Genomic DNA, 22896 nt, shown 5'->3' with positions numbered 1-22896 from the left:
TATAGAAATATGTACATTTTTATGTCAGACTGTTCTTTTGTCTGAATAAAATTAACCTTGGTCATCACGGTCATATCTACTTTAGGAAAACAGGAATTTTTGCACAAAAAACGTCATTTCACCCCTTTTTGCCCGGGGAAAAATCAAAATTACGACACCTTACTGCACATCTACATGACACCACCAACCATCTCCCAAAAGATGGTTAGGCTACTGTGTAAAATGTAGGAAAAGTTCAGGGAAGACAGGGCTTTTTGCATTAAAACGTCATTTTTACCCCTATTTGATCCCTGGGGCAAAATCAAAATTCCGAAACCTTCCTGCACATCTACCTGACCCCACCAACCATCTCCCAAAAGGTGATTAGGCTACTGTGTAAAATATAAGAGGAGTTCAGGGAAGACGGGGCTTTTTGCATAAAAACATCATTTTTCGACCCTCATTTGACCCCCGGGGCAAAATCAAAATTCCGAAACATTACTGCACATCTACATGACCCCACCAACCATCTCCCAAAAGATGATTAGGCTGCTGAGTAAAATGTATGAGGATTTCAGGAATGAACGGGCTTTTTGCATAAAACATCACTTTTCGACCCCCATTTGACCCCCCGGGGCAAAATCAAAATTCCAAAACCTTACTGCACATCTACATGACACCACCATCCATCTTCCAAAAGATGATTAGGCTGCTGAGTAAAATGTAGAAGGAGTTCAGGGAAGACGGGGCTTTTTGCATAAAAAACGTCATTTTTCGACCCCCATTTGAACCCTCGGGGCAAAATCAAAATTCTGAAACCTTACTGCACATCTACATGACACGACCAACCATCTCCGAAGAGGTGATTAGGCTGTTGAGTAAAATGTAAGAGTTCAGGGAATACGGGGCTTTTTGCATAAAAAACGTCATTTTTCGACCTCCATTTGACCCCCCCCCCCCCCCGGGGCAAAATTCAAAATTCCGAAACCTTACTGCACATCTACATAACACCACCAACAATCTTTTAAAAGGTGATTAGGCTGCTGAGTAAAATGTAAAAGGAGTTCAGGGAAGACGGGGCTTTTTGCATAAAAACGTCATTTTTTCATCCTCATTTGAACCCCCAGGGCAAAATAGAAATTCCGAAACCTTACTGCACATCTGCATGACACCACCAATCATCTCCCAAAAGAGGATTAGGCTGCTGAGTAAAATGTAGAGAGTAGTTTAGAGGAAAACGGGGCTTTTTCATAAAAACGTATTTTTCGACCCCCATTTGACCCCCCGGGGCAAAATCAAAATTCCGAAATCTTACTGCACATCTACATGACCCCACCATCCATCTCCCAAAAGATGTTTAGGCTGCTGAGTAAAATGTAGAAGGAGTTCAGGGAAGACGGGGCTTTTTGCATAAAAAACGTCATTTTCTGACCCCCATTTGAACCCCCGGCGCACCTCTGTAACCTTACTGCACATCTACATGACACCACCAACCATCTCCCAAAAGATGATTAAGCTACTGTGTAAAATGTAAGAGGAGTTCAGGGAAGGAAAGTGTGACAGACGGACGGACAGACGGACATGAGTAACAACAATATACCCGAACTTTCTTTAGAAAGTGCGGGTATAATAAAATACGGACACGAGGATTAATATCCAATAAGATTTGAACAGTAACTACCCAAATAATGCTCTCTCTTGTGTACACTTTTTTGTATCCAATAAGCAGTATCCAATAGGACTTGGATTTGATGTACCCAATATATAACCAAATGTGTGTCCGTCCGTCTGTCTGTCTGTCTGTCAACTTTTCACATTTTCAACTTCTTCTCAAGAAAAATGCTGGGCCAATTTCAACCAAACCTGCCACAAAGCATCCTTGGGTGAGGGCATTCAGGTTTGTTCAAATGAAGGGCCACGCCCTCATTCAAGGGGAGATAATTAGCAATTAATGAAAATTTGGTGGCATGTTTTAAAATCTTCTTCTCAAGAACCGCTGGGCCAATTTCAACCAAACCTGCCACAAAGCATCCTTGGGTGAAGGGGATTCAGGTTTATTCAAATGAAGGGCCACGCCCTCATTCAAGGGGAGATAATTGGGAATTAATGAAAATTTGGTGGCATGTTTTAAAAATCTTCTTCAAGAACCACTGTGCCAGGAAAGATGAAACTTATGGAAATCATCCTCAGGTAGTGTGGATTCAAGTTTGTTCAAATCATGACCCCCAGGGGTAGAATCGGGGCCAAAATGGCCGACCAAAGTTTTACATAGAAATATAGAGGAAAATTCTTTAAAAATCTTCTAAAGATAGAAAATCCATGATTGTTCATGGGACTACTTTTGGATTTTATTTTTTCAATAATAAACCAATGTATACTTTTACCTAGCCACAATCCTCAGGTGAGCGATGTGGCCCATGGGCCTCTTGTTCTAGATAATGTTCCCCAAACAATTCTTAATCAAAATGTAAATAAAATGTTTTTTAACCTTTAATACAGTTGAGAAACAAGTATACAGATATAAAACATATGGGGATTACGAACAGTATTCAAAATAAAAAGGCCATAAAACAATGTAAAATAGGAGCAGTTTTATCAGGTGGTGGGATCATGTGCCATGGAGGATCGAGTTAGTATCCCCTGCTTACCGTTCACACCCGCCATGTGCTTTTTGTCATGATCGAGAAATAACAGAAAATCTGGCATGATTTCACTATATAAATAATGGACTAACAATTTATATTAAACACGTCAGTCAGCATTTGACTCAATGATTAATTGTATTTGCTGACAAGATCATACGAAATGATGATTTAAAACGGGACTGCTGATATTTTTTGTTTCATCAACTTTTTTGTCAATAATTTACCTGGATTAAGAAAATGTTTCTACGTAGAGCATGCTCATGAGTACTGAATCAACTAAGATATAAACTGCATATGTAGGTGATGAAGGTGTATTGCTGCATAGGTAAGGAAATTTAGTTGACAATAGAAAAGTTAAAGTCATCACGTTTATCATAGAGGTTGGTTGTTAGATTACCATTAACGTTTTTTTCAAGTAAAATATCCAAATATAAAGCAGATGTGTCAGACTCTGTTGTATCTTTTCTCTCAAATTCACCAGCATATATCATATCGACATAGGAATTAAAGTTACCATGTCATTGTTAAATGGCAATACGTCGTCGATATATCTAAATGTTGAGTTGAATGCCACAGCAAGTGTTTTATATTATTTTATAATTCTGCTTTATATGAATATAAAAATAGGTCTACTAATACTGGAACTGCATACAATCAGAATTAAAACTAGGTTTTATACAGCTTGTTGTAACACGACATATCAGAAAATAATAAGGGCCCCGCAATGATTTACGGGTTCCTATAATAATCACTCTGTCTGTCCGTCTGTCATTCTTCCGTCCACAGATTTCTTGTTTTTTCCTAATAACGTTTTTATGGTTGCCTATTTAAGATCAAATTTGGTATGGTAGTTCAAAAGGCAGAAAGACATATTTTGATGCTAAGTTTGTTTCTCTATGTCCCTTGGTTTGGAGCTGGGGTAGTGGGGTATATTCCTTAACTTTATATTAGAATGCTTTAGCAAAGAGAGATAACTGCTGAAGATGTTTCCATTGTAAACTGAATGCTGTTATGAGTCCCTTGGGATTAATTAGCTTTCCTCCTGAAGAAAATCCAAAGCATTATCTTTATCTGTCAAATTGAGATGAATTACCACCTCTGTCTGCAAGTGAAGTTTGTTTTGAAGTTCAGTCAATTTGGAATGGTATGAACACTCTGAAATGTGGATTTAAATATAAATATTAATACTTTATTTTTGTTAAAATACCTACATAATAAGTTATGATTTTATTAAATTCTAAAGTCAAGAAATAGATTAAATAAGGCATATCTTTTCCCCTTTATGTAAATTCAAGAATAATATTAACTTTTAAGGTAGTTGGATTAAAAAAACCATTCTTATATTAATACTGAAAAAGTTCTTATTGTAACTTTAGAAGAAAATGATGAGAGAGATTAATTAATGAAAAACTTTTTCTGCAACTGCTGTTTGTTTTGAAGTTAAGGTCAAGCATTCATGATACATGAATTTGCATTCATTGAGGACTGGCATTTTATATAACACTAACACAAACTTGTTGTTTATACATGCTTCGCCTCGCCCAATACGGATTTCCATTTCAGACCCTGTATGAATACGTATTAGGTCACTAACTGACTGTGTAACGAATTTATCCCGTTGAAGACCTTTACATATTTATATATTAAATACCATCAGAAAATCAATTTATGATATTAGCACACTAAACAAAGAACACATGAATGTAGTTTTGCAAAGGTAACTGTATTTCAATGATGACAGTGTCAATTAATTACATGATGACACACTATTTATCAATATTGAAATTGAACGAAAACTGGCAGATGTTGAAAATTGTAGGGTTTTTTTGACTAGATTGCATTGCTATATTTGAAACATTTGTATTAGAAAAAAAGTTATCAAACAAGTCATTGAAGTTAATTCCTTCAAGAACATCACTGGAAGCAGAATTTGATGCAGCTGGTAAGGTAAGTTGGGCATCATGAGTGTTAGCAGGTGGCAAGGCAAGTTGGGGACCCACAGCACTAGTAGATGGCAGAGCAAGTTGGGATCCCACAGCACTAGTACACGGCAAAGCAAGTTGGGGTCCAGGATTGCTGGAAGAGGGTAGGCAGAGTTGATTCTGAGCACTAGGCAGTAGTGCTTCAGAGATGCTCTGTCCCATCTTTAACTTCTCATCCTCATCAACTCTTTGGTACACTGTTAAGGACTGGACAGATTTATGACCAGTGACGGCCATAATCTGCGATGGGCCATACATCCCTTTTGATAACATTGTAGCTCCAGTCGCACGAATGGAATGATTTGTGTATATCTTTGAAAGATTGCATTTTCTGCTGAGATCGGACATAAAAGATGTAAGCATTTTGGCACCGAACCACACTTTTCCGAACCACACGGACATTGTATCTGTGTAGGAATTTAAGGGACGCTGCCAAAGACGGTCAAGTTCTGGGTGTAACTTGTCCATATACGTCTGGAAACTTGTCACTGGACAATAAGGTGAACCTAAGTGTAATAAATTAAACTTGTATTATAGTATATCACATTAAATCTCATATATATAAATTTAAAAAAGCATTCTTTTAAAAAAATAAAACTGAACTATTCTATTTTATTAAATCCAAAATTTATTTATCTGATGTCTCAGGCATTATTGGCGAGATGTTTTCTTTATCACATTCCCTGTGATTCTTGGTCATTTCGTCCAAATCCTTGGTAACAAATCGTAAGCCTGTCTTAAGATCCTTTCGTATAACAAAAGTGTTTTTTGTCATATCTGTGATATCTCTACAGCCCCTTCTGAAACAAGAAATTTATGTCAACATAAGTTACCGGTATTCTGTATTTGATGAGCATTAGTCATAACAAAAGTTAAATCAGTGAATAAAACCTTAACAAATTACCTGCAGTGAAGATTTTAATACAATGTACTAACCTGAAAAAGTATAATCTGATGTCAAAGTGAACCTTGTTGAATAGTCCACTAGGTGTTGCTGGGTTTAGGTATATAGACGTGTATAATTTCGTCCTGTCTGATTCGTCAATTACGGGGTGGTGTGTAATAGTCCCCAGTCCCTCTCTCTTCAGTTCTGCCATCATTGCCTTGAAGTTTTGATTAGCATCCTTAAATGCGCTGTCCTTAATTATATCAAAGGACTTATTATGAGGAGGAGATCTAAAAACCTGTTTAGTCCATGGCGAATATTCTCAAGAGAGGTTGTTTTATATTTCTCCCCGTTTGGCTTCCGAGCATCGATGTGAAAATGTCCTCACACCTCATTCAACTGGACCTCATCAAACTGTTCAAATGCTGTATCCTGCGTTTTTTCCTTTAAGTAATCTCTTAAAGTATTTGCAGCCTTATTGTTGCACTTAATTGTGTTCCTGGAATTAAGTTTGATTCTTTTTTCTTCAAGTTCTTGCTCGGTCGTCTGCGCGAACCGTTTATTAGCCGCCATGTTTGTTTACCCTAGCTTCGTTACGAACAGAATCGCGTGCCCGATTTTTAATACACCCCCTACTCGGAGACGTAATATTGAAAATTTCAGGGCGTCATGTGATGAGTTCTCATCCAATCAATTGTCTACAAATTTGTCTGAAGCGGGATAATTATAAATATACTAATGTTATATTCAATACGAGGATAAAGTCACCACATGATATGACATTTTCACAGTTTGAGTCATTAATATTTTCATGATTGCTAATTAAGTATATTACTTACTGAGGAATCATGAAAATTCATGGGGACATTTTTCGGGCATTAATTCAATTTTACAGATTCGTGGGGAGGTTATTTTGTGTGTTGAACCTACAGTTAGCATATTTAACACTTTGTAACCGTTATTTGTGGAGGATGTAATTCATGGATGGAGTGTACCTCGAATTCAATGAACACTGAGCCACCACGAAATCTAATGATTTCACCTGCAAGTAAGTCCCATTAATGATTATTACAGTAAAATGTTTCCTCATTGATGAACACCTTCATGTATTTATGATTTATACTGACGTATTAACTTGATTAAAGGCAAGAGTTATAAATGGTTTGATAGGGCTTGCATGTACGTAGTAAAGGGCTGTTTATAAAAGAAATTAAGCTATTCACTCATTTAAATATTAAATCAAATCCAATTTTGAGTGTGATCATCTGATGCATGATCAATACTTTTAGCTATGGTGTAGAGTTACACTGAAATAAAATGGCTTCAAAAAATCAATTTCATCTTTGAATGCTGCATTTTAATTACATTTTCCATATATAAATTACTGGTATTTTGAATGACCTAATCATACATAGGCAATTTAGCCACATATGATCCACATATGCATTGCCATTCATATGAGGATCATATGTGGATCATATATGAATCATACACAGCTAATTGTGCCACGTACGTATCACATTCGTGTATTACAAACATACGTTTCACGTATGTGAAATGTACGTATCACATACGTGTATTACAAACATACGTTTCACGCATGTGGTACAATGTACATATAACATATGTGTGACTACATATGTTTCACATAACGTACATTAAACGTATGTTTGGAATACACGTATGTGTTACGTACGTGAAACGTACGTGTAACATATGTTATGTGCAACCATACGTTACACGTACGTTAATAAACGTACGGTTTACATGTATATTGTCAACCACATGTTACACGTACGTTAATTAATATATGGTTTACATGTGTTTAGTCAACCACATGTTTCACGTACGTTAATGAACACATGGTTTACATGTGTATCGTCAACCACATGTTACATGTACGTTAATGAACTCATGGTTTACATGTGTTTTATAAAGCACAAATGTCATGTATATATATAGTTTATGTGCATTATAAACCACGCATTAAATATACTAATGTACATAAATAAATTATGGTTTACTTGTATTCTAAAGCTCTCATTACATATGTTGATGAATATAGTATGTGTATTATCAGGCAAAAGGTGTTTTACATGTGTGTGAAAACCTATGTTTGAGAATGAGAAGGCTGTATATTTTGTAAATTCATATTATTACATACATGTATGTTAAATGTAGGTTGACTATAAATCTAATCCTTTTTATTTTATTTCAAATTTATTTTTTTAATCAAATTATAATTTAGTTTTTGCTATAAAGAGAAAAAAATCCAATGTGTTAAACATTTATTGTTGCTAGGGACTACATAATTTCACTTAAAATACAGGAACATTTTGTATAAAGGTATGGCTGACTTCCACAACTAACTATTTTTCCTTAATAGTTTAAGTTTTGGAGAACTAGGCCTAATCAAGATATTATTTAACATAACAATCAATAGGCACTTAGGGCTTAACCTGTTATTCAGGAAGAAGAGCAATCATAGTGATATGACCATCTATAAAATCCTTCTTATAACATGTATAACGGGTCCTTAGATCAGAAGTTGCATGTATTTTAATAATTATAATATTTTAAAATCTAAAATATCTTTTTTGACATAATTAAACATTATTATGATATTTGGTTAAACCCAATCACAACTGAACACTGCTGAAGCATTCATGTGTGTGCGTTGTTGACTTGTCGTGTGCGTATTTAATGTTTCAATTTATTTCATATTGTTTACCTTATGGCCTTACGTCCACTTTCATGTCTGGAATAATGTTATCAGTTCGCATTGGTTTAAAATTTACTCTAAAAACAGTTAACAAAGTTTACATAAAAAGTTTTCCAATCAATCTCGTCATATGTATCGGATATCGGCAGAAGCACTTAAAATTGAACTCGGTCATCGGTAGATATAATCAATCCGAATTCAAGAGCAAAAAAAAAAAGAAAGAAATTCACGATAATTTCACAACAAATCTCAAAAGGGAGTAAATGATTCATCTAGATATTTATCAAATATACATTGGGTACCGTCCGTATAAAACTTATAAAATATACCTTCAGGAATTTTCCAGCCTCCATTCATGTATTACATGTACGTTACCAGTGACGTCACTGGAAAGAGAAGTCTGACGTCTGTAAGTTCTAGGGCCTAGCTAAAGGTGAGGGATGCATAAAATCAACAATTATTTAATTGCTTTATGACTGTGTGTTGCATGTAAACTAAGGGGGGTGTTTTTTTCTCAGTGTATTACATAATGGAGACGTGGGTTACCAAAAACAGAAAATATTGACCATGTTGAGCCAGTGAGCTGTCTTGGTCAGCACCCAGGTGTATCCATCAACACGGGCACGTTATATCAAAATGCAGGTGAAGTTTAACAATACTGTTATAACAATTAAGTATTTATTTAAAATGATTTTAACCTAACAGTAACAAATAAGATCCAAAAAAAAGAAGAAACAACAACAATTTGATGTAGAGTTCCACTCACTGAATATATTTCTTTTTTACAGTATTTAAAACACCACATTTAACCCTCTTACTGCCAGAACTGTGTCTAATTTGTGCAGTCGATACGCCAGAACTTTTGCTTACATGTCAAGTATCAGAATGCATTGAATATTCTTTTAATGATAAGCAACATCCTAAAGATAATTTTTGATTGTAATGATTTTACAAATAACGAACACAGTGACATTTCAATTCTGATTTAATGACGTCAGCTCCTTTGCTAGTATTACGTCACAGTAAAAAAAATCCGCGTAATTTCGCAAAGATTCTTATGTAAAAGGATATGAAAAATATACAGTGTAAACGTTTTTAACAATAAACAGATTGTTTCTTGTTTTGTTTTACGCTGTCTAAAATTACTACTCATAAATATTCGGAAAAGAGAATGAGTACTATTAATAAAAAGTATTTTAATTATAAATTCAACACTAATTTATTGAATTTTGCTAAGGAAACGTTCTGGAAATAAGCCCCCGTCTTCGCTTATCGAAAAGAGGTTTTTAGACAAAATATATGCACGTTTTCTTTACAATCAACACTATCTGGAATACAAAAGATATTACGGTAACTCTTACGTTTATTAACACTACGTCTTTATATAGTTTTAAATTATTAAGATCGAATTCTTAAAAACAAACACCCCAAAACAAACAAAATTAAAGAAAAACACTAAAAATTCATTATTAAGTTATTTACATTGATTCTCGTTTTTGCTGAAATACGAATTCAAAATTAGCACATTTTTTTACGATTTCAAGTGCAGAAAATCAAGAAAATGTCATACATGTATGTGACAAGTAATTTCAAAACTAGAGTGTTCCAAGGAACACCATGTGTTGCCTGTTTTTAGCTTCATTAAAGATGTAAGTAAATCTAAGAGTGGTCAGCTTTTCAATTTCTCGTGTATGTATAGTTTATGCAAAAAAGGAAAAAAACGATCTACGGATCGTAAAATTTGGGGGTGGGGGTGAGTGAAAGAGAGAAAACAAGATGCGTTTGTGAAACACTATGCGCCCGGCGGCAATTAACAAAGTTCTAAAAAACAATTCTTAGCGAATAGGTCACAGTCAAGGTCACACGATCATTGTCCTTTGTGTCATTTAATTGAAAGCACTTAATTAATGGAGTATGCATACCAAATATAAAGTCACTATTTCCTATGGTTAAAAAGTTATGGCGAAAGTTCGAGAAAGCTATATTTAGCATTTAGGTTACAGTCAAGGTCAAAGGGTCAGTGACCTTGATGTCAGTTGAAAGTGTTTAATTAATGGAGTATGCATACCAAATACGAAGTCTCTGTCTCTCACGGTTCAAAAGTTATGGCGAAGGTTAAAGTTGACAACAGACAGATAAACATACAAACAGACAGACTGGACAAAAACAATATACGCCCCGAATAAATTCGGGCGCATAAAAATTTCAAGAACTGCAAAAACCATGACAAGCGAAAAAAAAATCCTATTTCGGCGAGGTGGGGGGTAGGGGGTAGGATCGAACGTCTTACAGTACCATTTTTTATAAACACTTTTTGACCCAAAGTAGAACGTACATGTACATGTTGAAAGAGGGGGAGGGGCGCTAACTTAAGCCACCCCCCCTTCCCGGTTCCGACGCCTATGTTATAAATAATTATTTATCAATTAATTAATACGTAATTGAAAGAATCCAAAAGAGACTTTATTTCGCAAAGTAAGTCAAAGGTCAAGTGGACTGTAATGCTGATATATTTTAAAACAGTTTTATAACAAACAATCTGCATGTTAAATACAAGTAGCATATAGACTTACCTCGTACTTGTAAAAAAAATTGTACATCGGCACTGTCAGCCATTTCAGAAAGTAGGTCAAAGGTCAAGTTCAAAGAAGCTATATATATGTGCAAAATATGAAATCCATATACTTATAGTTCTCGAAGTACTAGTACAAGGTGTGACAGACGGACAGACAGACACTGTGTAAAATGATCCCTAAGTGCCGCTCTGCTCTACAGGCAACACAAAAAGTATTTAAAAAGACGCAGATTTAGCCGAAAAGCGGGGAAAGGGGACTATAGCAAACCACACACACACACACAGTTGTTACAAATACTTGTGGGGGGGATAAATATGCAATCATGTAATAACATTTACAAGTTTTCTTTTGGTTTGTGAATGAAACCTAATTCAAAGTACTTTAATACTTCAGTAACATTTTAGCATTACAAGTACATTAACCTGAATGTAACTAAGAAGTTCTAAACGCCAATGAATTTTTATTTTCGGAAATTGATTCTATTTATTTGGGAAATTGCTCCAGGTGCATATAGATTTTTTTGTTATGGCCGTAGGAACCGGAAGGGGAGGCTTGAGGGACAGGGACTCCCCCCCCCCCCCCCCAATTTTGTCGATATGTATTTAACCGTGTAAACATAATAAGTATATGCTCACTTTATGCTTAAGCTCCCTCAGTGAAAACATAAATAAACTCTGTAGATAACTTCTTAGCTTGATACTTGAAAGTAGTGTCTATTTGATAGTCCTACTATAAAAATATTTGCAACCCCCCCCCCTCCAAAAAAAAACTTGCATTGCTTTCTATAGATTTTACACTGAAATGCTCAGCAATAGGCCTATTTAAATTTAAAAAAAAACCAAAAAACAACAACAAAAACTTTTGTTCTTTTACTTATTTTGATTGCTTTTAAGGATTAAAAAAAATAAAATTAATTACTGTATGTCCCTTCTTATGCCATGATATGATAATAGATTTATTATCTGATCTAGGCATGTGGTTTACGATGGACCAACTTTTAGAAATCTACATGACTGTCAAATTTTGCTAATACAATCATTCTGTTCAAAATTGATTGCAGATTTTAAGCAGGGTATTTTTTAAAATGAAAATTTTAATCTTTATAATTAAATTTTAATTTACTTGCATGAAGTGTTTAAAAAATTAACAGGTTGGTTGTATATGTTTATTTCAGTGGTATAACTGGGCAAAGATAATGTAGATGCTTTTCTGACTCAAGCAAAGGGGTCTGGAGCAGCATTAACAGGTACTACAATGCGGGGGGGGGGGGGGGGATTGACAACATTAAGGAGTCTTTGATTGTGTCCCAGAGTGTACAGTGTGTGGATAATGTAAAATCTTGAATTTATATTTGAATATACTGAAACAAATGTATTAAAAAACATTTTTCTCTTTTTTTCCTTTTTTGTCCTTTCTAAGGGGGATGTAAATGTGAATGCTTTGACGTACACGCTTGCAAATAGTAGCTAATCCACAGTGACTGTAATATTGTCTTATATTGGAGCTAAAGAAATAAAGAAATCAGAAGCGTCACACATAAACAGATTTACCTACAAGTATAAGTAACAATGGTCGGTGAGGCGAAATCTTTTACTCTTTTTCTTCATGATAATCAACAATTTATTGAACATGTTGAAGATGAACAATATCTAAACATACACTTTTTGTTTGTTTGTTTTTTTTTTTAAATCGATGTCCATGGGTAATAAGATCCACTTGTAGTACTCCTGATTGGGTTTTTCTACTATTCGATCCATTTTTAGACGGAGGCTGTATGACAGCCTCCGTGTATAGGGATTGTCTTGCCCATGGAATGTAAACAGGAAAGATTTCTCAAGCACCATCTATCGGTGGAATTGTTTTCATTACCTTGAGAATTCTATATTTAGAGCGACTCGGCGTTACACCGACCGCAAGGATAGGCATAGTCTAAAACAAAGATCGCGTCACATACACGTATAAACAAACAGTTCTACTTTTTCTAAATAAACAGGATTTGTCTAATATTTTTTTAAATGACGTGTATATAAATACATTTCCTACGGAATATGTAAAAAAAATGTGATTTACTATTAATTTTTTATCAGACAGAATATTAGGAGATTTTGTTCCAACAGACGATGATAAAGCATGTTTTACAATATGCTGAGCCTTTTCCCGCCGGTTAGAACGAGAAGAAATTAAGTGGCGGATCTAGAGGGAGTTGGGGGGGGGGGCTTTAACATCCGCGGAGAGTGATCGAGGAACCCCACTTATCAATTGCTTCTTTTATTAAAGTAAAAACTATCTCTAGTTACAGATAAGTTTAAACTTTAGTTTTATATTTAATTGTAAAAACTTCCACCAGAACTCGCCTGTGTATCAAACTACGTGTGGAGACGCAGATGTACCTGTATTATGTATTGAAGAAAATCCTGCTATGTCGCATGCATATGTTTTATGTCGCAGGTATAATATAAGATATTTTAATAATAGATCAAGCATTTCAGTTTTAATGGAATTTTTTGTGCTTGATTGTTGTTTGTAATCTCATTTTCATTCCTTTTCTAATTTCTTTTTGAAAGGACCGATAAATTGGTTTGCGGCCGATTTTTGACGCTTGCATCAATAGGTTTCATGGAGTTTTTTAGTCTTACAAGGATCGATGAATAAACAAATGCATATTATTTTTATATGTAGGAATATTAACAGTCTAGTTTTGAATTTTATTATTTGATACTATGTATAATTTCAGGAAGCACATGAAAATAGATTTACACTTTTTTACAAGCGGTTTGAGTGTTTGGGGTACCCTCACATTAGATAAGAGAGAAACAAACGGCAACTTTGACATTGAGATCAAAATGCATTTGTAACGTTTGACCCTTGGGTACAACCCAAATCTTGGTTCATAGGATTTACATGTTTTATCACATAATATCCTAATTAATAATTAAAAATCATATCTTCTGAAATAAGTTGTCTTATTGTCATATTGTTGATCCTTATTTGCATTTGATACTTGTGTTTTACCTCTTTCACATCCCAAACTTTAATTATTTTTTTATATACAAGATTACATGTATTTCTGATCATTGGTATTCATGTCAATTTTTTTTAACCTACATCATTGGTAAAGTGATTGTTTTAACAGAGTTACTGAAAAGCAGAAATCATAGTTATATATTTATAACTTTTCTCTACGTAATTTGTAATCATGTCTCATTGTTAATGATTGTTTTAAACAGATAAACTGAAAAGGACAACCATTTCCACTGGTATACGAGTTAAGAAAGACATTTTTTGGGTTAATCTGTCATATGATAAAATACTACATTTAATAATTCCAGAAATATTGGTTGTCAAATTTGTCAAGATATATCTTTGTTATTGTAAGCAATACTCCAGTTCTCCAAAAACAATTTAAACTTGTGAAATAGCAAGTCTTATGAACTTGATTGTTCTGTTTACATAAAGTAAGAAAGTATATTTTATTCCACTCAAAAAATTGTGTTCTGGCACGTACATTTATTGCATGTTAATGAAGTTGTATTACTTAAAGAAAATTCTGTGTTGCTTTCATGCTAGGTCACCCCATTTTGTATCACAAAGGTTTAAGACAAACTGTACTATATTAAGTTGTTCATGTCCAATTACCTGGCTGCTTCTTTTTCCATGTTAGCTCATATCATAACATTATTACAATAAGGCCGAGAAATTTTGATTTTGGTAGCTATTATATGTCATAATTATGTTAACAGTAGGTCTCTGTGACCTATAAATAAGATATCTTGAAATATGGAGACTCCTGACAGGCTGAGGCCTAGTGCTGAATCCAGAAATTCTGAAATAGGGGGACCAGTTTGAGGTCAGGGAAGGGGCCCACAGCCATAATTAAAACACTCATTTATCAAATATTGCGTATTTAGGACTCAAAAGGGAGAGGGCCAGGGGCCCCTTTTAATTCCGCCATTGGGCTCATGACTAGAACATACTAAACCTACATTCATCAAACCGGGCCTGGTTGACATAAAACTTAGACGGGCTAACTTTTGATCTCAGTCTCACTTTTCCACTATATATTCCTTAAGTGAGACTGGGATAAAAAGTTAGCCCGTCTAAGTTTTATGTCAACCAGGCCTAGTCAATTACTGTTTCTTACGTTGAAAGGTTTAATATTGAAAGTATCTCATCTTAATAACAGTGAACTTTAATCAAGGCGAAGTTTACATTACAAAGATGAAATTATAATATCCCAAAAACCTCATGAATATTGGAGTATTCTTTAAAAAAAATGTTTAATTGAAAAAAAAAACTACACATTATTTCTCATAATATTCTTTGCAGCAATGTATGACACATATATTTCTTTTGTGTTCTCTCAGACATGAAGCCTCCGTCTAACAGTACTTTCAGTACTTTGATTTAAAATTATTTTTGCATCCGACGCAAGGAGTTAGAGTAGATTTTTTTTCACAAAATATACATAAATGTTTTCTGATTGATTTCTAATCAGATAAATATTCATAATCTAATTTTCCTGTTCTGGCCTCCAGCATTAAGCAATCCTAGACTTCTGTCAATTCAAAATTTCAGTCAGTCACGAAACGCGTTCTTTATTATATTTATGAAATTTACCTTTGAAAACTAACATTCTTGGGGGATGGGGGGCGTTGTAGTATGATTTTCTTGAGTCAGATTGTTTAAATAATATTCTAATACCCTTCCAGGACAGAATATATATTTCTAAGGGACAGTTTTTTAAAAAATGTTTTCTTTTTCTTATAGAAAACTTTTCATAATTCCTATTAGTGGAGAAGAGATACATACATGCAAAATTTTCAAAGGCAAAATGTTTCATTCCAAATTCTTATCACCCCCCCACCCCCCTCCCCGGGGATCAAATTTTTAGCCCTTCAATAACACAAAAGGGAAACATCTTAAATTTTATTAGTTTTTCTATTGGGGGAAAAAGACAATTCTAGTATTCTGATCATACTTTGCAAATAATGATACTTTTTTTATTGCTAACAAGGATAAATTTCAAGTCTTCCCTTGAAATATAGAATGATATATTTATGAAGTCATAATCATATTTCTCGCTAATATTTATTTTAATTTATACATTTTTTTATATACATTGTAGTTCTCAAAGTGAATCTATAGTTATTTAATAAGAAAGAGAGTTCAATAGTTGTTTTATTCATTACCTTTATAACTTATAGACCATTACCTATTGTGACGTTTTTGACGTCATCAATGCGACTTTTACGTCGTCAACGTATTACAGTTGTAGCCTACTTCAGTATAATATTATGTGCACGGATACAAGATATTTGATATACAATTTTTATAATTTGAAGCAAAAAAATGCTTAAGAATAAATTCTTGAATAATGAACTTAAATCTTGCATAGATCAAAACTTAATAAATAAAATAGTTTTGATGGGACATATATGACCCCTGTGGCAGCCAGTGGGTAGAGCCCATATATGACCCCTCTGGCACTAAGAGGGTTAATGGTAAAGGAAATTATTATCTTTGAGTGCAATAATGGTGTAACAGTTTTGATTTACATATGTGCCCTTTTAATCCTTATGAAATATAAATTGTGTTTGAGATTGAGAATTTTTATGTGATTTTAGATATGCATTCCAGGATGGTGACTGAAGCTCATCTTTGTAAACACCTATATGCCTAGAATGGACTCCAAAACAGATTATTAAAGTTTAACCAGTATAATCTTGAATATGGTAATACTTTTAAAAAGGAATAAGATTTTCTAATCATATTGCTTTTAGACTTGCAAATACTTTATGTAACTTGAAGCTTTTCATGTAAAATTTGAAATGCAATCAAGTTTGACGAATTTCACACTACTAAGAGTTATCTCCCTTGTCGGCATAACTCTCATTTTTCCCACTTTGTCCTTTGTAAGTTACCTGTTATGATTTTCAATCTACAAACCTTATTGAACAATTTAGATCTGTACCTGTACTGCCGAAGTTTGGGGCAACATGAAAATCTTAATGAACGATATTCATTACAGATTTTTTTTAAAGATTTTTTACCGACCATTAAATTTGGTAAGGTTACAGAGGGAAAACAGGGCCTTATGCTGGATTGACCCTGCAAAGGAGAATAACTTTTGAAAAATTTAATGTGAAAGTCGTTTATTTTTTTTTTTTTCATATGTTTTTTTTAACCTCAAGGACAAAAAGTATACACTTGGAACACAAACAAAAACAGATGAGTCCATGCCAAGCTAAAGATTAATGCAGAAGGTAAGTTCAATTTTTCATTTTGTAACTCTTCTGGTTTTATCCAGATCGGACCTTACATATAATCAAGTCAGCTTCAGTATATAATAGAAGGATTAATAATGGAGATAACGAACAGTATTCAATCTCAAAGTCCGTAAAACTATACAAAATAAGAGCAGAGCAAACACGGACCCCTGAAACATCAGAGGTGGGATCAGGTGCCATAATAAAACACCTATTTACTTACTATTCGGAAAATAGCTTGTTTATCATCTCCCTCAACAGCAAACTATTTCCCTCGTCTGCATCTTGGGGAATAGTTGTTGTCTTGGGGGATGATAAACTAGCTATTGTCCTCATAGCCAGTATATAAGTGTACATGTACACTGTTTTTAGCTCTTCTGTGCCAATTGCTCAAAGAGCTAATGCTACGGCCATTTGTGTGGTGTGCATAAACTTTTTAGCTTACCTAAGCCAAAGGCTCAAGTGAGCTTTTCTGATCAAAATTTGTGCGTTGTTGTCGTTGGCGTTGTCGTTGTTGTAAATTTTTCACATTTTTATCTTCTTCTCAAGAACCACTGGGCAACTTCAGGCAAACTTGCTACAAAGCGTCCTTGGGTAAAGAGAACTCAAGTTTGTTCAAACGAAGGGCTGGGCCCTTTTCCAAGGGGAGATAATTATGAATTAGAAAAAATTAATGGCATTTTTAAAAAATCTTCTTCTCAAGAACCACTAGGCCAGGAAAGATGAAACTCATGTTGAATCATCCTCAGGTAGTGTAGATCCAAGTTTGTTCAAATCATGACCCCCGGGGGTAGGGTGGGGCTAAAATGGCCAATCAAAGTTTTACATAGGAATATCTAGGGAAACCTTTTAAAATCTTGTTTTCAAGTACTTTAAAGCCATGCTTAGTGATATTTATAGGGAATCATCCTCAGGTAGTGTAGATACAAGTTTGTTCAAATCATGACCCCCTGGGGGGGGGGGTAAAATTCAAGCCCCCCCCCCCCCAAGCAAACTTTCAGTTCTGATCTGATGTGTGATTTTTCCTAGCAAATTGCACAGGTGGGCCTCTTGTTAGAATGTGGGTCATAACTCAAGATCCCCTTGGACAATCATTGTCAAATTTTCACAGATTTGGACCTTATACAAGGGGAGATAATCAGGAAGATAAAACCAAAAGAAGTCTATATTGGCCTAGAATTGTTAAACTTTGTCAGTTGAGGCATCTTTGGAGAATGTTTTTTAAAAAGTAGGTCACCATGATCTACTTATGGTATTTTATAGCTCTGTTGAAATGTCTGGGTATTCATAGTGACAATACTTTTGTATTGGTACACCAAATTAACCTTTTGAATTGAACTTGGAGTATGATTCACTTTTAAGAAAGTTTCATAACTTGAATCTTGGCCTTAACTTTTGAACAGTTGTTGCAAGGGCTTTCATACTTCACTTGTATATTTATTGTGACAAAACCTTTCAATGGGTATAAATTAAAATATTTGACCTTTTACTTCTAGTTTAACCCACTGTTAAAAAACTAACTTTGATCATAACTTTTGAGCTGATAGTAGTAGGGCTTTCATATTTCACATATTTACTCTTTGTGACAAGTCCGTCCTTGGATATCAACAACTTTGACCTTTGACCTTGACTTTGGAGTTTGACTTGCACTTGGGAAACTTGAACCATAAGCTAGCTGGCATATGGGGTATCAGTATGTACAGTTTTTTCTGAGTTCACCCAAAAATCAATGCTATGTAATGAATTTTAGATAAGAAAACTACAAGGTAGATATTTGGGGATATAGTGAAAAAAATAGTGTAAAAGATCATAGTTATGAATACTAAAAAATTAATTATTTAGTATTTATATTTAGTTCTACAGAGAATCAACCAAGATTAATATGTGGATAATAATAATGTTCAGGGGAAAAAATAGGTTTTCTCTTATTCCATGCATTTAATATTTTCTTTTCTTTACAGATAAAAGAGAACTGGAGAAGAATGAATTGATGTTAACATACTCAACATTAAATTTGGCTTAAATCTAAATATGTCTTTTGTTGTGATTGCTTCAAGAGAATAAGGATCAGGAAATATAAAGTGAAGGATAACCAGAAAGTGGATCATTCAACGATGAAAAGAAAATATGCCTTTGAGAGAAATTATGTCAAATGCATGAATTGAATATTTAAATTGCACGTAATTTTTGTTTCAGCAACGTTTACAATATGTGAAAAAATGTTCAAAACGTGTTTAACCATGGTTTGACACATTTTTGTATGGTATTTATACATTAACAATATGAGCAATGCAAATAATAAACCCATTAAACATGTTATGAGAAACAGATGTTACACACACGTTAAACGTACGTTATTCATATGTGAAACGTATGAGTAACGTACGTGTGCAATATACGTGTAACGTATGGTGGGCAATACGTACGTTTAACATGCGTGACACGCATGATATTCACACGTGTGAAAACATACGTATAACGTACGTGGTATCTTTTTCATGGAAAACGTACGTGAAGTCACGTACGTGTCACATACGTTTAACATACGTGAAACGTACGTGGCACAATTAGCTGTGTATGTATATACAATCATATGAGAATCATATGTGGCAAATCATATGAGAATCATATGATTACACATATGTAAATCATATGAAGTAATATACATATGATTCTCATATGAAAGATCCTGCATATGAGAATCATATGAATATTCTGACAATAATCATATGAGAATCATATGAAACTGATCATATGAGAATCATATGAAACAATGTTCACTAATTTGTCCTTCTTATACTCAGGTAAAATTCATACGAATGTTTTGACTGTGATCATATGAGAATCATATGAAACGGTGATCATATGAGAATCATATGAAACAGTGTTCACTTATCTGTCCTTGTTATACTGAAGTAAAATTGCAATTTCAATAATATATATCAAAAGATAAATTTAAATGTACATTAATTCAAAAGAATTTGTTATAAAAAAAATAATTAATTATATGTAAAGTTCTTTTTTTTTGTTCTTATATAATTCTACACCATTGTTTGCATGGCTTCATCAAAAATAAATTCAACTCAACTCAATACTCTAGAAATTTTATTCTACATTATAATTTTAATCTAGTGCACTTAAAATATGCAAAGTATGAATAGATTTTGCTGGCTGTAAAGGTATGAAACTATATAGTATACAATAACTTTTTGGGGAGAGGGGGGATAAATTGGATTTTTGAATTTCAACTAAAAATTTATAACAGTGACAGTAATAAATACATGTACATGTGCATGTGTGTTGAAAGAACATCAACTAGCTAATCCATTGAATATTTACATCTATGTATTCATTGACTGACAATTATTTTGCCCCCCAACACTAGTGAATGGTGCGCGTGCCTATAGTTTCGGGTTAAATGTTAGATATATTTAAGACTATAGAGAACCTACAAACTTGTAGTGTACTCTCTCTTTTTAATAGTTTAAGTTTTAATTAAATGTATTCTTAGAAAATATCTACTGTGTTAGACTGTGAGTATTTGTCTTACAGGTTCAATATACAGTCAGCCTCTCATAAGATAAAGAACAAATCCCAAGATCCAAGGCTTGCTTCAAAGTTAAGGTAACTACACACTGTTAAATAAACTTTGTTATAGTCTTAATTCCCTAAAGTTTGGGATATCTTGGAATCACAATGTCTGTTTTTCTGACTGTCTACTTGTCTGTAGTATTTTTTGTCCAAAAATAATATACATGTATTTGTATCAGAATCTTCTTAATTTTTTGACAATCTGAATTAATATATACTGTTTGAACATTCCAAATTTAATTGTCAAAATAACAAAAAATTGCTTTTTATGATTATGAAGCATATCTTTCAATAGTGTAATTGTTTTGCAAATTACATCATAGGATTCCTCAAAACACCTAGTATAACATATATAACGTTAGTTTTATCTTGTATCATATCTGTGTCAGTGAATTGGGCATACATTTGTTTGCTGATTATACATAAGTAACTTTTATAACTCATAGTATTTAAGAATTATTTTATTTTTACTTTTGAAATTTTTTGTAGAGACCATTCTGTGCCACAAAGAAATTGTTCAGGAAGAGGAGAAGTGGTGGATATTCATTTTTGGTACGGTACAGTTCAAAGAGATTTTCAAAATGGTCATGGAAGATCAAAGGGAGGACAACTGAAAAAATTGAAAGATACAGAAGGAAAAAAAACAAGGAAATATATGGAATAATTATGAAATGGGGAGGATGTACACAATCTTGTCTGAATTTGAGCTGTGAAAATTTCCCATATTCTTATTGTATGCTGGAATAATCAATAACTTGATTTTTCATAAATTTACAATAGAGAATATATGACAAATGTTATTGCTGATATTTCAATTTTGCTTTGGACACTTTCATGTCATATGGTATTTTTATACATGAACTAATTATGTTATTCATTTGTACATGTACAGTATACATGTTTAACTACTAAATCATTTTGCTGAAATCTTATAATTTGTACTCATGTTAGAATATGTTAAATACATGTATCGACAAATGCTACTGACTTGTTTGTATATTTTCTTGTTTAGAATGTAAACTGTGAAAAATAAGTTATTTCTCTTGATGAAAATAATTTTATCAAAAAAGTTGTGTAAGCATTTTAAGATATTTTAAAATATTTAACCAATGAAGATAGATCATTGTAATGTAATGAATTTTCATCTAAAGCAGAAATATCTGATTTTTAAATGTGTACAAGAATGTGAAAAATATTGAAAAAGAACACACACATGTTTCATATGATTTACATATGATGTCCTTTTCATATGATTCTCATATGTAAATGGCTTGAAACACACAAGTGTTCCATATGATTTACATAAGATGTCCTCTTCATATGATTCTCATATGTAAATGGCTTGAAACACACTTAAATCATTCATATGAAAATCATATGTAGTTATTTTCATATGATTCACATATGTGGATCATATGTAAATCATATGATTTGCTTCATATGATTCACATATGATGCCCTTTTTCTATGATTCTCATATGAAACCAATCATATGAGAATCATATGATACTCATATGAGAATCATATGTGGCTAAGTTGCCTGTGTATTCTTGTAGTGTGACGTACTTTTGGAAAACACCTTACACTAACCTGAAAATGATTGTGCGGGGGGTAATGTCATATGGTTGCCCCTTGTGACAAGATGTTTCTTCAATTTTGGTACCAACACATAAATACTTTTGAAATGAATTAATGTTACCCATTCTTTCAGAATTATTGGTGCTTAGACTTTTTTATATTTTCCTTGTGACAAAACATTTCTTGGGAATTTTCAAGGTGACCTCCTGGCCTTGGAGTTTAACCTATCTCAGGAAAATTTTAAACCTTGACCGTAACTTCTGAATAATTTGAGCTAAAGTTTTTTCAGATATTACTGGTGAAAAGATGTTTTCTCAGGGTACGTTTCAACTTCCTTGACCTACTCTTGAAATCTTCAACCTTGACCAAATTTTTAAATGGTTGGTGCCAGGGCTGTCAAATTCTTGGACACAATTGTGTTCAACTCAAAATCCATAAAATCGTCGCCAAATGATATTTTTTTAGTCCAAAAAAGTTAAAACGAGAGGAGAGAATCAACGAACAAAATATATATCTATAATAATCGTAACAGACGCCAGTAATTTAAAAAAGGAGTGGATAGGATTTATGTTACCAAGTCAAATTGTCATTTTCGTAGGTTTTGACCTTTCCATAAATCGTAATTGCAGTCGAAAATCATTAGATTTGAATAATTTTGTTCAACGATTTTA

General features: G+C 33.5%; 1 long non-coding RNA gene across 2 annotated transcripts; it reads left to right on the top strand.

The window, feature by feature from the left end:
• The first annotated feature begins 8559 nt into the window (after positions 1 to 8559).
• LOC134258930 (uncharacterized) lies at positions 8560 to 19086 on the top strand. Of its 2 annotated transcripts, XR_009990238.1 has the most exons (5): positions 8560 to 8647; positions 8733 to 8856; positions 16415 to 16522; positions 16982 to 17053; positions 19018 to 19086. It is a non-coding gene; the product is annotated as an uncharacterized LOC134258930 (long non-coding RNA). The 2 variants fall into 2 exon arrangements; XR_009990239.1 differs by lacking the exon at positions 8733 to 8856 and having other exon boundaries at positions 8605 to 8647; positions 16428 to 16522.
• Positions 19087 to 22896: the final 3810 nt, after the last annotated feature.

Source organism: Saccostrea cucullata, unplaced genomic scaffold (genome assembly GCF_032062105.1).
Source record: "Saccostrea cucullata isolate Sc308-1 unplaced genomic scaffold, CSIRO_AGI_Scuc_v1 ctg3984, whole genome shotgun sequence".
Classification (NCBI taxonomy): Eukaryota; Metazoa; Mollusca; class Bivalvia; order Ostreida; family Ostreidae; genus Saccostrea; species Saccostrea cuccullata.
Note: the sequence above shows the minus strand (reverse complement) of the source record. Positions and strands in the feature narration are given on the sequence as shown.